At 35.2% G+C, this 17,090-nt stretch overlaps 1 protein-coding gene across 21 annotated transcripts in view; it reads right to left on the minus strand.

The window, feature by feature from the left end:
- Positions 1-17,090, minus strand: part of LCOR (ligand dependent nuclear receptor corepressor) — a 135,774-nt gene that overhangs the window by 55,329 nt on the left and 63,355 nt on the right. The gene's annotated exons all lie outside the window — the stretch shown is intronic.

A 17,090-nucleotide genomic window follows, 5' to 3' on the forward strand; every position in this document is an offset into this window, starting at 1 on the left:
TCACCACAAAGATCTTCATAATTTTCAACATCTTTTCGCAAGCTCTGCTCCAAATAAAGTCAGTCTCCTTGGGAGAGCTACAGAGTTATCTGTTTTTAAGGCCTGCCTCTCCCTTAGGAAGAACCTTTGTGCCACTCTGCACAGACACTGGGGGCTGCGACAGTGACCCAGTTCTCTCAGAGTGACATCTGTGCTCTATGAGTGGGGGTGCCGGATGACTTGCCCCTCCTGGATGGAACTTCTGCCTTATGAATGAGGCCTGGCCCAGCAACTGGGGCCTACTATTCTCAGCCTGCTGTGCCTAGAGTAGACTTCCACTCACAGTAAAGGCTGAGTGAGGGAAGGGGGCCCTACAGGCCTTTTGACCTCGCCTGCCTGCATGAAGGCTTCTGCAACAAGAATCTAGAATGTATAAAAGAGGCCCACAGTCTGCCCCTCCTGTTCAGAGTAGAGAGTCCCTCAAACTGAGCTCAGGGAAGTGGGTGGGAGTGGGTCATGGGTCAAATGTCACTGACTCTTGTTCTTACTGAGATTTACTAGATTTTTTTTTTTTTTGAACAAATGATTCTCCATTTACTGTATGCCCTTAAGATAATTATTCCCCGAGTTTAAATAATTATTTTAAAATAATTTCACCAGTTAAATAGTTGTTTTGATTAAAATAATCCTAACCAAATAATAACCAAAGATGAAAAATATACCACAAAATCATATACTCTTTTCAAGTGCATCTGGCCACCAAGTTAAAAATTTATAGCAATGGTGCATAAACAAAATGCAGCTCATCCTCCCTCACTGTACTTAAGAACACCAAAATTAATCAACACGAACAAAAAAGTTCCTATGACACAGAGCTAAAAAAGCTAATACAATAGTCAGGAGATAGGAAGTTAAAACAATTCATGTCATTTCCCCTCCCTCATACATGAATTCTAAAAGGAATCATTATGTATGGTGTGGCAAAAAACAACAAAATGATGTGACATACTCTTCTGTAAATAAAAAACCACTGTTCTTTGCATTTATTATCCCTATTTATTAAACAAGTTCTTGGCCCAGAACTAAATAGGAATAAAGCTTGAGATCAGAACTGGAATTTATATCACCGACGAGTTGCTTCCTTCACGATTCAGGAATTGGTCTACCTAGACTGGTTGGTTCATAGCCAGAGGTGATTCTGTCATATCAGAATCTACTGTGGGCTTCTTAAAAGCATACATGCCTAGAACATACTCCCAGAGCTTTTGATTCTGTACCTCTGGGGTAGGGAGTAGTCATTATGTTTTTTACATGCTCTCTCCTTAATAAGGAACTGAAAAAAGCATCATCGGTATCATACTTTAAAAAATTATTACATATTTATAAAAAGTCTTTGTATTTGGGAAGGCAAACCCCACTTGTTATTTATATTTTCCAAAATGTCCTGGTTATTCTAGCTTTATTCTTTCAGACTGCATTTAAAATCACTCAGTCAATGCTGTTCCCACCACCACCAGCTCTCCAAAGAAGACGTGTTTTGATCTGAATAGGATTATATTTATTTAGAAAGTAATTCAGGAAGAAGTAACATCCTTAAAAATATTCGGTCTTCTCTTTTAGTAACTGCTTTACATTTATCTTAAAATTTAATGAATCTCAAAATTCTGTTGTTTATTCATATAGTTCCCACATATTTATTATTTTACATTTTTACTGTCATGAAAAGAATGTTTATTTTCTAACTGCTAGAGCTGGCAAAATGAAGAATGTGTGCATATGTGTGTGTAAAACTTAAAACTTAATTCTGTATACGGCTTTCAGGGGAAAGTGTAGGCCGTCTGTCTCCAGTTGCTATGTTCTCTGGTAGCCTCACCAGTTTATGTCAATTTTCCAACATCCTTTTAAGGGAGCTGTGAGAGTGGTAAGGAGAGGTAGAGGAAAAGGGAGCTGCAGCAAGCCGTCAACACTTTGTGGTCTAATGACTCATCACCCAAAGCTGTAAAAGATATACTGAATGGGCTGAGATCTTCTTCAACCAGAAAAGACCTCCAATTCTTTATTAAGCTTTTGGTTATCTCAAACTACATAATCCATATAATATATTCTTTTATCTTTTACTACTTTTGGGGGAATGGCAAAGAAACAAACATCCAAAAGATGTTTCCAAATAAGTTTACAACTTTTCTCAACAACTTAAAGTACTATCTCTCTGTACTACCAGAAATGCTGAAGAAAATTCTTCAGGCTGAAGGGAAATGACACTACAAAGCTAAGAGAAATTAGAGATGATGTGAATAAAGAGGAGATAAACCATGATCATAAACTGGAAGGCTCGATACTGTTAATGTGACAATTCTCTCCAAACTGATCTACAGATTCAGTGCAATCCTAATCAAAATTCTAAAGGGCTTTTTTTTTTTTTTAAAGAATAAGTTAATTTTAAAATTTATATAAAAGGTCAAGGATCTAGATTAGCAAAGCAAGTTTGAAAAAGAAAGCAAAGTTAGGGGATTCATACTACTTGATTTCAAGATATAAAGATATAGCAATCAAGACACTGTGGTATTGATGTTAAGGATAGACATACAGTTTAATGGCACAGGACAGAGTTCAGAAATACACCTACACGTATATGATCAACTGACTTAAAGATGCCAAAGTAATTCAATTTGGAGGGGGAGAGGAGCTCTTTTCAACAAATGGTGCTAGAACTGGATTATCTTACAGAATATAATAAACCTCAACACTTAACTCACACACCATATACAAAAATTAACTAGAAATGGATCATAAATCAAAATGTAAGAGTTAACATTACTAAACTTCTAGAAGAAAATATGAAATTTTCCTGTGTTTGATATTGGATTAGGCAAAGATTTCTTGAACAGGACAAAAACCCATGAATTTTAAGAGAAAAAACTGACAAGCGGTTTTATACAGAATATAAGTTTTTTTAAAACAGCTAAAGATTTATACAATGTTTCACATGGGTATGTATAGAGAAAGATGTGCAACATCACTAGTCATCAGGGAAATGAAAATTAAAATCACAATGAGATACTACTACAGACCAACCAGAATGGCTAAAGTTTAAAAGACCAACAATATCAAATGTTGTCAAAATTTGGAACGTTGGAACTCCCAATACATTGCTGATAGAAATGCAAAATGTTTCAGTCACTTTGGTGAAACGTATGATAGTATTTCATAGGGTTAAATATGCAATTACAATACTACCTAGTAATTCCAATTCTAGGTATTTATCCCAGAGAAACGAAAATATATGCCCAAAGGCTATGTGAATAAGCCTAACAGTCAACATCTGGAAACAATTCAAAGTCTATTAAAAAAATGAATGGATAAACAAACAGTGGCATATCCATGCTACAGAGACCTACTCAGCAACAAAAAGAAACAAAATATCATATACAAAATCAGGAATGAATATTTAAAAATTATGCTAAGTGAAAGAAGTCAAAAACAAAAGACTACATATCTATAATTCCTATTATATAAAATTCTAGAAAAGGTAAAACTACAGTGATTGCCTGGGTCTGTAGGTCCAATAAAGGGATTGACTACAAAGGGGCATGAGAAAACGTTTTAAGGTGAGGAAATTGTCCTGCACCTTGACTGTGCTGGCAGTTATCAACTGTATACAATTACCAAAATCCATTAATCTGTACTCTAAAATGGATTTATTTTATTGTGTATAAATATTACCTCAATAAAAATCATTAAAAATAGGTTTAGGGTATTAAAGATGCTAGATACTGAATGTATCACTGAATTGTGACTCCTGAACTAACCATTTGAAATCAAAGAAATGATTTTTACTTACATTTTCAGAGTCACAAAGAAATGTGACACATTTTCAGAAACTCATGTGAATATCTTTCTCCTCAAGCAAGCATACTTTTAGGTTAAAAAACAGTATCTTTTACTTGCCATCCACTTCTTTGCATAGTATTCTGAATAGATATGTCAGTGGCCATGAATTGCTGGCATTTTGATATTTTTTTGCTTTATCCTTAGATATAAATGAAGATAAGGGGCTGATTATTGCCCAACATCTGGTCTTTGTTAATGAAGCTGTATGTAGATTGGACAAAAAAGTAGGTGTATACATTAACAGTTCCTCACCAAAGGAACCAGATTCCCCCTACGAAAATGGAATCCAGTATTGGAACACAGAAAAGACCCAAAATGAACCCAAAATATCCTGTACCAGAAAGTAAGAAAGGGTTCAAAAAATGATGGGGACATGTCAAAAATGACAGAGGTTAACTTGAAGGGGTTCCCACTAACCAGATCTGGGACACTAGATGATAACCTATTGAATAGAATAAGAATCCTGACTCCAAACAAATAGAGGGAAAGAGAAAGCTCTTCCTCACAGTGTAAAGCCAACTAAACAATGTGAAAGAAATAATGGAGTTATTAAGATCGCTATTTTCAAATAATTGGAAAAATAACTTATTCCAGCAAGAAACTACCATCAATACTAAAATTGAAATGATGAAAGTTTGATGAGGAAAAAAATACATGTCTCAACGTATCTGTGTACAAATTACTTATTAATCACAAGGGGAAAAATAGTAACATTTCAGTGGACAAACCCAGTGGACATCAACCTTGCCAAGGTTAACATCACCTACTAAACTGACAAGAATACATCACTTACTTAATATTCTTGCTAAAAGATCATGACCTGAATTTAATCATGAACAAACAATCAGAAAACCTAAATTGAGAGACATTCTACAAAATGAATGACCTGCACTCTTCAAAAATGTAAATGTCACTAAGAAATAAAAGGCTAAGGAACCATTCTAGTTCAAAGGAGACTAAAGAGTAGTGAAAATCAAATTCAATGAGTGATCTTAAATTGGATTTTTGGATTAAAGGAGTGGGTAAAAAACTATTAAAGTCATTGGGACAATTGGTAAAATTTAAACGAGATTCATAGATTAGATATATATCAAAGTAACTTTCCTGATTTTTGGTAACTGTCCTGTGTAGTTAAGTAAGTGGATATCCTTATTCTTAGGAAACAGAGAAATAAACATGAAAATATTTAGGAGTAAAGAGGTATGAGGGGTATGATGTCCATAACTTATTCTCACGTGGTTCAGGAAAATGTGTGTGTGTGTTACATGTAGTATCTATGACAGAGAAAGAATGAGAATGAATTAACAAGGCAAATGTGGCAAAATGTTAAATGGTGACTGGCACATGAAAATTTCTGTGCTATTCTTTTAACTTTTTTATAAATGTGAAATTACTTGAAAGTTAAAAGTTTAAAAAAGTAGGGTGGGCAAATGCTGAATCTTACTTTTCTTCTACAAACCAAATCTCCCTTGTTCCTCTCCCACCCTCTTCTCTATAATCCTAGCTGTTCTGCCATTAAATTATATTTGCTTGTGTTGTTGCTCTGATACACAGTTAGAGGAAGAATAACAAAGAGAATAGTAAGTAGGATATGGAAGTTAGTAACTTTCAGCATTCTCTTAATCTCAACAACCTGATGAAGATATTCAAAACAGAATAAAACATTTTCTGTCAAGGGCCAGATAGTAAATATTTTAGGTTTTGCAGGCCACATACAGTAACATCTCTTTTTTCCCCCTCCAAAACCACCTCTTTAAGCTTGCAGGCATTACAAAAACAGACTGTGGGCTGGATTTGGAAATAGGTCATAGTTTTCTGACCCCTGATAGAATTATTAAATTTCTCTAAGAACTATACAAAAGTAGCTCTACTGATCCCTGAAAATAGCAAGGACATTACTGAATAAATGAAGCAACAAAATTATATCAGCATGGTAGTTAGTTCTCAGGGCAATAAACAGTTAATAAAGTTAAACTTTAAACAAAAAATAAAGATTAACATTTCTTAAAGTTTCTTTTGTAACTCTAAAGTCTATCACCTTTGAGTTTGGGTTGGGGGGGATAAGAATGGGGAAGGTCACTTACATAGCTGCAGATTTTCTTTTTAAGAGATAACACCTCAGGAAAGGAAATAAAAGAAAAAATAAGTTTCACTTGGGAAAGGTAAGATGGTCTAGATTTAAGGAGTGTGATACAAAACTGAAGGGGTGACATTTTAGAGCTGTTCCTGTCTAAATTCAAGACCATTCCCACGCTGTACTGGGATTCTCCAAATTTAAATGGTATTTTTAAAAAATTCACACCATATAGTATAGAAAATCTGGAAATTAGAAGAAGCATATGTATGCATGCAGGTTTTGTAATAATTATGTTAGAAAGGCCTATGTGAGCAGAACATGGGCCTATAGCTATAGTCATGTCCGCTACCCATGGCTTACTGACATTTCAAGCAATAAGCTAAAAAGAGCTGACAAGATGCAACTCATTGATTTAAATACCACTCTCCTATGTCTTATTATTTTAAATGCCAGCAAGTCTTAGGGAAAATGGCTCCACCATGTTAAATGCTTATACTCTTTAAGGTCAGTTACCTAAAAAGAAACCTTCTTACTTCGTGTATATCATTACTTTCTACATTAACCAAGTATGAATTGTTGTGCTTAATACAATGTTTACTGTATGTCAATGTTACCTTCAATACTGTTAAGCAGACCAACAGGTTAAAGAATAGGAAAACAACAAAGTTTGAAGCCTGAATACATATCAAGAGTTAAATAAAGTATTAAAAATGTACAACAAACTTACCACAAATGACTCTTACCAGTACATCTAATTGTTATTACTGTACTTGGAAATTAAGCCTAAAGTGCAAGTACCAAATGATTATTATTACCATTATACTTAATTTACCAGTATCTATAATCAGCACTTGCTGTTATAGTTTTCCATTACACATGTATAGTTTTTAAAACATTAAAAGACGAATGCAAGCTGCCCCAGTCAATAACAAGTGTTTCTTATATCCTTCTACTAGTTGGAAATTAAAAGTTTATACTATTCCAATTATCATCCACAACCCAATTTCAATCAGAAGACTTCCTGAATTTCTCATCTGCTCTCAGTAATGACTGTGGGTTTCCTTAGGTGCCCAAGACCACTATAAACACAAGGATATCCAACTTCACATTGGAGGTAACAGTATTACAAAGCCTAGCTGAGGGTAATCCTGCCTTTTTCTAAACTCCTATAGCACTTTATATAGGCTGCTCTCACAGAACTAGTTTTATATAACCTGTACTGTATTTATTTATATATAAATATTTTTTACCTCCTCCACTAGACTACAGATTTCTTGAAAATAGCATCTGTGGCTAAAACTTTTAATTATTCATAGTACCTTTATTTCAACCACAGTGGCTGGTGCCTTTTGACAAAATAAGTGTGAAATAGACAGTTGTTCATTTTAAATTCAGAAATAAGGAATTGAAGAAATCTTTTAAAAGAAAAAATCTAAGAAATAAAAGGGCAAAGATTTAATATTGTTAAGACGTCAATACTACCCCAAATCATTTACACATTTAATATACCCATCAAAATCCCAATGGTGTTTTTTGCAGAAATACAAAAATCCATTCTAATATTCATATGGAATCTCAAGGGAATCCAAATAGCCAAAACAACTTTGAAAAAGAGAAAAAAGTTGGAGGTATCACACTTTCTAATTTTAAAACTTATTACAAAGCTACAGTAATCAAAACAATATGGTACTTCGGTTGTTTCCATATCTTGGCAATTGTAAATAATGTTGCAATGAACATGGGGTGCATATATCTTTTCCAATTAGTTTTTGTAATCTTTGGATAAATACCCAAAGTGGGATAGCTGGATCATATGGTAGTTCTGTTCTTAATTTTTTTGAGGAATCTCCACACTGTTTTCCATAGTGGCTATACCAATTTACATTCCCACCAACTGTGTATAAGGGTTCCCTTTTCTCCACATCAATGAATGGATAAAGAAGATGTGGTATATACATATAATGGAATATTATTCAGCCATAAAAAGATGAAATCTTGCCATTTGTGACAACATGGATAAAACTTGAGGGTATTAATAGTTAAGTGAAATAAGTCAGATGGAGAAAGACAAATACCATGTGATTTTACTCATGTGTGGAATATAACAAACAAAACCAAAAGAACAAAATAATGAACAAACCAAACCAAACACATAGATACTAAGAATGGTGGGGGGGAGATAAAGGGTATCAACTGTATGGTGATTTTTGGTGGTGAGCATGTTGTACTGTATATATAAGTAGAAATATAATATGCACACATAAAACTTAAATAATGTTATAAACCAGTTATATCAATTAAAGATAAATTTAAAAAAACCAATGTGGTACTGACATAAACACAGACACATAGAATAATGGAATAGAATAGAGAGTCCAGAAATAAACCCTCACATATATGGCCAAACAATTTTTGACAACGGTGCCAAGACCATTCAACAGGGGAAAAGACCAATGGTGTTGGGAAAACTGGATAACCACATGTAAAAAGCATAAAGTTGGATCCTTACCTTATAACATATACAAAAATAAACTCAAAATGGATAAAGACCTAAAACTATAAAACCCTTTGAAGAAAACATAGTGGGAAAAGCTTCATAACATTGGATTTGGCACTGATTTTTTGGATATAACACCAAAAAAACAGGCAGCAAAAGTAAAAATAGATGAACTGGTTTACATCAAAATTAAAAAAACTTCTGTTTATCAAATGACATAACCAACAGAGTGAAAAGGCAACCTACAAACTGGGAGAAAATATTTGCAAATCATATATTTGATAGGGGCTGAATATTCACAAAGAACTCCTACAACTCAACAACAACAAAACTTGATTTAAAAATGGGGAAGGTACTTGACAGACATTTCTCCAAAGATGATAAACAAATAAACAACAAACACATGAAAAGATGCTCAACATCACAAATTATTAGGGAATGCAAATTAAAACCATAATGAGATACCATCTTCCATCCATTAAAATGGCTATATAAAAATAAAAAATAAACAAAAAACAACAAATGTTGGCAAGGATGTGGATAAACTGAAATCCTTATGCACTGTTGGTGGGAATGTAAAATGGGGCAACTGATGTGGAAAAAGTTCGGTGGTCCCCCAAAAAACAGAACTACCATATGATCCAGCAATTCTACTTCTGGGTACTTATCCAAAGGAAACAAAAACACCAACTCAAAAAGATGTTCACTGCAGCATTAATTACAATAGCCAAGATATGGAAGTAACCTAAGTGTCCGTAGATGTATGAATGGCTAAAGAAAATGTGGTCAGTCCAACTATCTATACACACACACACACACACACACACACACTGGAATAATACTAAGCTTTTTATGGAAATCTTGCCATTTGTGACAACATGGATACACCTTGAAGGCATTATACTAAATAAGTCAGACAAAGACAAATATTGTATGATATCACTTTTATGTGGAATCTAAAAACAAAACAAAACACCTGAACTCATAGAGAACAGACTGGTGGTGGTGGGAGGGTGCAAAATGGGTGAGGGTAGTCAAAAAGTACAAACTTCCAGTTGCAAAATCAGTAAGTTTTAGGGATGTAGTGTGCAGCATGGTGATTGTAGTTAATGATACTGTATTATAGGGACTTCCCTGGTGGCACAGTGGTTAAGAATCCGCCTGCCAATGCAGGGGACACGGGTTCGAGCCCTGGTCTGGGAAGATCCTACATGCCGTGGAGCAACTAAGCCCATGTGCCACAACTACTGAGCCCGCGTGCCTAGAGCCCGTGCTCCGCAACAAGAGAAGCCACCGTCATGAGAAGCCCACGCACCGCAACGAAGAGAGTAGCCCCCGCTCACGGCAACTAGAGATAGCCCACGTGCGGCAACAAAGACCCAGCGCAGCCAAAAATAAATAAATAAAATAAATTTGTAAAAAAAAAAAAATTACTGTATTATATATTTGAAAGTTGCTAAGAGAATAAATCTTAAAGTTCTTATCACAAGAAAAAGAAACTATAACTATGTGTGGTGATGGATGTTAACTAGACTTACTTTGATGATCATTTTGCAACATACACAAATACTGACCATTATGTTGTACACCTGAAACTAGCAAGTTATATTTCAATTATACAATTAGAAAAAAAAGAATAATAACCAAAAAATGGTTTCAAAAATGTATTGCTGGGCAATGCAATCTTATTGATTTTCTTGAAACTATCTTTTTTTGTTGCTGGTACAAGCAGAAAACTCCAAGTAGCAATTCAAGTGAGAGGAATAAAGTTACTATAGCCTATTCCCCCTTGTTATTTTTTTAAAACACTGCCTTCATAGTTGAGAGTTCCTCACTGTTCTTTGCCCTCAGTGTGAGCAAGTCAATTAGCCAGGATTCTTATACTTAGGCATTCTTGCCTCGCTGAATTCCTGCCAACTGTTAACACCTACAGTTACACTGACTATATTCTAATTTCAATAAGAATCTCTCATCACCGTTCAGTAACTAATTTCTTGTTGGTTTTTGCCTTCTTCAACTGTTCTGTCCTTTTAATAACTAATTTCTTCCTCTCCTCCAGTTTCTTTTCTTTCAAGAGTATAAATATTATGTGTTTCCCCCTCCTCCCCAAAACATCTTTACTTAAACCAACTGCCCATTCCTTCTATGGTCCTGTTTCCTTCATCACCCCTGACACTGACAACTTTTCAAACTAGTAGTCTATATCCGTTTCTTAACTCCCACACCACTTATTCATTAACCCTGTCAGACTTATAGTCTGGCTCCCACAACCAGTGTTCTTGAGAAGCTATTCTCTCAAAGCCCAGTGGAGTATGTTTGGGGGTACGTACTCAACCCATTTAGCGTCCATTTTGGGAAATGGCATAGAAGTCCGTATTAGAGCAACAAACGTGACAATCCATCTCCCTACTTATCACCCAGGATGGGGCCAGGAAGTTGTCTGATTCAAGATGGGCAACCCATTTATTCTATGATTCTACCTTCCTTTCAATCTGATTCTTCTTCCTACTTTCTAAAATGAAGGTTTTCTTCAGTTCTCACTATTTTGCGCTTTACCTCTCACCGAAGACTTCACCTGCTCAAATAAACCAATCATTGTATGTATTCAGGAACACTCCAAATATGTATTCAGCTCAGACCTCTTCTTTCAACTCAATTTCCACAACTCTGTCTCCTGGACACTTCCAACTAAATGCTTACTTTCATCGCAAACTGCTTCCAGCTAATAACCTCATTATCCCCACCATAAAAACTGGCCACTACACCTTTCCCCGTCTCACTTCTCAACCTCTGTTAATTCACCATGCTAAGTCAACCTGGCTTAGAAAGCCTAACATCAGTATCACTTCACTCTCCCTTATCTATACATTTATGTAATCATTAAGTTTCAGCAATTCTTTATTCTAGATTTTCTACATACATCCCTTCCTTATGCATCTGCACAGCCAAGACCCTAGTTCAGGCTTATTTTCTGGATGATTACAAGAACCTCTTCTAATTTTCTCTCCATTACATCCTAAAAATAACTATCAAATTAACTGTTCTAAAACACAGATCCTTTTAAGGTTCACGTTGAATTCGATCTCCTTGATTAAGCAAATTCCAGTGTCACCTGTTGCACCTCTCAACTGCTACGTACTTGTATTTTCTTGTGTTATCTACTACCTTTTCAAATATTACATATGAGAATGAAGGAGGGAATTTTACTCTCAATATCAGAGCTCTGATTCTGGGCAAGCAGGATAGAGGATTTAAATCTCCCTAATTTAGATCTCCTTTAATTCCATTAGCCACTCCATGGTCTCACCAACATTCCATAAGCAAGGAGGGATCCACTTTTTACTTCTTTGGTATACTTTCTGGTTTATCACAGAACCAGACATTCAATAAATCTGCCAAATGATCAGTATGATTAGTATATTGGTTAACTCTAACCACATAAAATTGGATACAGTTAATCTCCGATTAATGGTTTCTCCAAGTCTGTATATGTTTGTTTTAGGGGGAAAAAGTCCACAGATCGGGAGTATGTATTAAAAAAACACAAAACACACACACACACAAACTGCCCCCGTCCCCAAAAAAACCTCTTTGATATTTAATCTTGGATGAGCACTGATTCACTGTGTCAAGTGGTTTTCCTGAATCTTTTAAAATAATCTATAAAAGGCCTCTGGAAACACAACAAGGTTAGGTCTTGCAATTTAGATTTGTACAATTAACTGAGCAAGTAGTTAATCATGTATTAATCTGTGGTATCCATTTAACTCCACCCTGTATCTATTTAAGTCTCACAAGTAAATAACCCTTAAACTTCTCATATTTGTTTCTTCTTTCTCAGTCTTAATAGACAGGCAGTATATTGATACATTTTTCTTCCACAGTTCCTTTTATATAATAGGTACTATGAATACTTACTGAGTTGTGGTACTCTGGGACAAGATGACAGACAAGTCATTATCTAACAGCACTGAATATACCCAAACTAATAATTCAACACAAATACATGCTGTAGAATACAATGAGAAAATAATAACTAGATTTAGTATCTGCTCTTACTATAAATTTCAATGTGCTAAAATAGAAATAAAAATTAAAATGTTAGGGCTTCCCTGGTGGCGCAGTGGTTGAGAATCTGCCTGCCAATGCAGGAGACACGGGTTCGAGCCCTGGTCTGGGAAGATCCCACATGCTGCGCAGCGACTAGGCCCGTGAGCCACAATTGCTGAGCCTGCGCGTCTGGAGCGTGTGCTCCGCAACAAGAGAGGCCGTGATAGTGAGAGGCCCGTGCACCGCGATGAAGAGTGGCCCCCACTTGCCGCAACTAGAGAAAGCCCTCGCACAGAAACGAAGACACAACACAGCCATAAATAAATAAATAAATTAATTAAATTAAAAAAAAATTAAAATGTTAGAAGGATATATCTAAACTTCTAATTAGTGTGTACTCACAAAACAGAGGAAACTATGAAATGTTCAGAGTAAACACATGACAGACTAATGAAATCTATCTAGTTACATGATTCCTGAGGGTAGATGGGCACTGAAAGAGATCTATAATGTGACTCTAGTCTTATCGCTGGTTACTTACAAAAATAAATGCTCTGCTGCACCCAGGATGTGCCCCTCCCGTGTCTGCCTATCCAGACCTCTGTATTCTTCAAAAATGCAGCTCAAGTCCCAACTTCTTAAAACATTCTCCTAATATGCTAGTCAAATACTGAACTTACTAACAGTCTTATAATAAACTTAAGAGCATAAACATTTTATATTTTTGTATAACATCCCATCTTACATTATCCCTAGTTACTAAAACATCCATGCTCTACTCTATACTTGCTATCTCTACTCTATCCATGTACAAGAACAGCCATTACTATAGACTGATTCATTGCTTAGAATTAGTCCATTTTTAGGGATATGAAATAGTGAAAGTAATTTTTAATTCTTCCCATCTCTCCAATACTCTCTCACTACTATTGGATCAGCTCTTCATAACTATCAACACGATCCTACAATTAATAAAAGCCTCACAAGATGGTTTCTAATAGATACAGAAAGAAATACAGATGTATATATACGTATATTTAAGTAAACATACATATTTCCTAGCTCAGACAACTGACGAGGCCTAGAAGCAGTGATGTTCTAGTACCAATGAGTATACCTAGTACCTTGGTTTCTTATACAATTTTCCAAATAAGAGAAACTAGGATTCCTTGGAGAAATCCAGGGTTGGGGAAGGGAAAGCAAAGATACGTGTGGAACATATTTTGGTGCCAAAAAGTAAAGAAATGATAGAAACATGTTTAAAAAAAAAAAAAAAGATGAAGAGCCAACCTGAATGGGCTCTCAATGGCCAAATCCAGAACAATTCAAACTACAAAATAAACAATGATTGTAATAAATTATAACCAAAAGAACAAAATAAGAATATGTAAGTCCATATTGATAGGTAAACAAACAAAAACATAGATAGAGAAGGGAAACCTCTTCCTTACAGTAGGTTTCCAGCTAACAGAGGTTGAAGAAACAATACAAATAGAAAATCATCATCCGGTAAACACCATAGTAGTAATTTTTTCAGGCAAGATTCATCAATTGATGCTAAAATTAATGTATGATGAGAAACTAGTATGATGAGAAAAAGATATTCACAAAATCTCAAAGCATGTCTCCACGATTTCCACAAAAGGGAAAAAAACAGAAACCTTACAGTAGAGAAAACTGGCAGACACCATCTTAACCAAGTGATCAAAGTAAACATCACCATGTGTTTCCCAATATGGTGCACTAAGGATGACACAACATCAATTCTGTACAGTTCTTGCCAAAAATGCGTAACCTGAATTCAATCACGAGGAATCATCAGAAAAACTTAAATTGAGGGGCATTCTACAAATCAATTTGCCAGCATTCTTCAAAACTGTCAATGTTATGAAAGGCAAAGAAAAACTGAGAACTATTCCAGACTAAAGGAGACTAAGGAGACATGACAACTAAATACAAAGTGTGATCCTAGATTGGCTCCTGGACCAGAAAAATGACATTACTGGGGTAACTGGTGAATTCTGAAAGGCTTGCAGATTATACTATTGTATCAATGTTAATTTCGTGATTTTTATAACTGTACTGTGGTTACATAAGATGTTAACATTTGAGAAACCTGGGTAAAGGGTATAGAGGAATTCTTTTTATTATTTTTGCAACTGTTTTATATGTCTAAAATAATTTTAAAAAGAAGCTAAGAAAAAGTGAAAAGCCTCATGAGTGAATAATACACAGAGAACTTTGTATATATGCTTGGCACATGTAAGCACTCACAACAGTTAGCTATTAATATTATAATTCTCCAACTTTATTAAGCATGCTGACTTCTTAGTTCCTCATTTAGTAAATATTTTAGAATGTCTACTACATGCCCAACAAACAGGAAAGGAAGGAAAGAAAGAAAAAGCCAAGCAAGGCAGGCAGGCAGGTAGGCAGTGACGCCTAGCACATCTGAGACTGGCTATTTCAAATATACTCATGCCCATTTACACTCTTACTCTCTCCCCCTTTCAAACTGAGTAATCCCAAATGTTTCTTAATTCTTACTCGACCATTTTGTTATCAAAATGCATGTATTCTAAAAACATGGATCAAATCCCAGCTATGTGACTTTGCCCATAACTTAGTCTCTGCGACCCTTCCCATATCTTTATTTGTAAAACTGGGATGTCTTTAACCAACTTTATAGCGTTGTTGTGAGACTAAATGGAAACAAAAGTAAATGACACATAGTATATGCTCAAAAAAAAGTTAGTTGTCTTTCCCTTACAAATTATATTTTCTAACTGCTTAAGTGTAGATGAACAATTGTTTTACTAATTTCTAGCTGAATATTTGTTATATTTTCTGAAGAGGCAACTTCATTTTTCATCTAGATATTTTAAAAAGTAAATATAAATAATGTATTTACTTTATCCATTCTAACAGTCAGTATCCAATGAAAATCCAATTAACTAAAAAATATGCATAACCTCCATCTCATTCCCAAATATCAGACCAGTATTTCTAACAGCTTTTCCAAACATTATCTAGACATCTTGCCATGCCAACCCCAACTTAAGATTCTAATATTGTGCTCTATGCTGCCACCTCTTAGCTGTTACCATTCTCTCCACATACTTCTTCTATTTTTGGAATCCTAAGTCAGCCAAGCCTCAACCCAATGGATACATTTAATTTCCAGATTCTAGTGCTTCTCAGATAAGATGCTCCAAATGCCTGCAAAGAGTTTCAACAAAATCACTTTAAATCTAACACAACTAAAGCTATACATTTGACAAGTTATATATTCTAGGCTCTCTCTTCCTATTTTCCATAGACATTATGGCTGTCTCTGAAAAAAATAAATGCCCAAGACAGATAGTGAAATGCCTAATGGAGAAAACCAGCTTTCCCAGATCTAGCTGGCTTTTCAAACGGAAATATTCTTCCTAATTAGAATACTAACTAAAAATTATAGAACTACGAACAGTAAGAACAGCTGCTACATGGTTAAATGCTACATGGTTCCATGTGTTGCTATTTCTGTTTTCTTCTAAAAATATTCATGCAATATTTTATCCTCATATAGCAATGGAAAACTCAATCATATTACAAGACTATACTCTACTCAATTATTGAACATAGAAAGGCTTTCCTCCCAAACCAATTCTGAAAGAAAGGTAATTAATCATTGGCTCCTTCTATGCTACCAAAATGCCTATTAAATAACTTCAATAGACAGTCACAACACGTATGCGTGTGCACGCACACACACACAGACACACACAGTTTAAAATGATGAACTTTAACTTCATTGGTAGCTGCTTAATTTTCTGGCCTTTTTCAAACCACAGTAAATTTCAAAACACTTTACTCATTAATTCAATAAAAACAGACCATCCTGGATAATCACAGCAAACACTTTTTCATGTACTTAAGCAAGAAAAAGATACCACAAAAGAAGAACGTTAAGAAGCTCTTAAACTGGCTTTGATTTTAAAACTACTTTCCAACAATGGTAAATAATGGTAAAGTGGCCAAATGCAGGGGTACGAAGAAGCATGTCATGTTTCATGGTCTTCAGAGGTTGACAGTGTAGTCAGGAACACAAGATTCAGACACAGAAAAGGATAAACAACAAAAGGCAGAATATTACTTGACAAATAATTGGTATAATATTTACTACAACAGTGTGAAGGGTGGAAACAGCAATAAGAGCAGAGGTGTACCATTAATAAGAAAGGGGAGTCAAGGTAAGAGTAAGAGCAAGGGGAACTTCAAGCTATAAAGAACAACGGGTATGCAATGTTGTAGTTCAAATGGTAAAAGCATGTTGTTTAATACAAATGATCAGACCAGTTTTGCATGGAAGACTAGTGGGGTAGCATTAGAAAGAGAAGTGGACTGACCTGTGGAGGGTACTGAGGCACTGAGCATTAGGCTAATGAAGCCCAAAGATAATTGTAAAGTCACTGGAGACTGAGTGCAGGGTAACATTTCCACACCATCTGAGGGGTGAGGGTCAGGGGGAGGTAGGGAGGAGAGGGGTTTAACCATGTAGCAGTGTTTAACACACTGAAGAAAACTAAAAGAGACCAATCATGTTATTTCAGT

Source organism: Balaenoptera physalus (genome assembly GCF_965194825.1).
Source record: "Balaenoptera physalus genome assembly, chromosome: 14".
NCBI classification, from domain to species: Eukaryota; Metazoa; Chordata; class Mammalia; order Artiodactyla; family Balaenopteridae; genus Balaenoptera; species Balaenoptera physalus.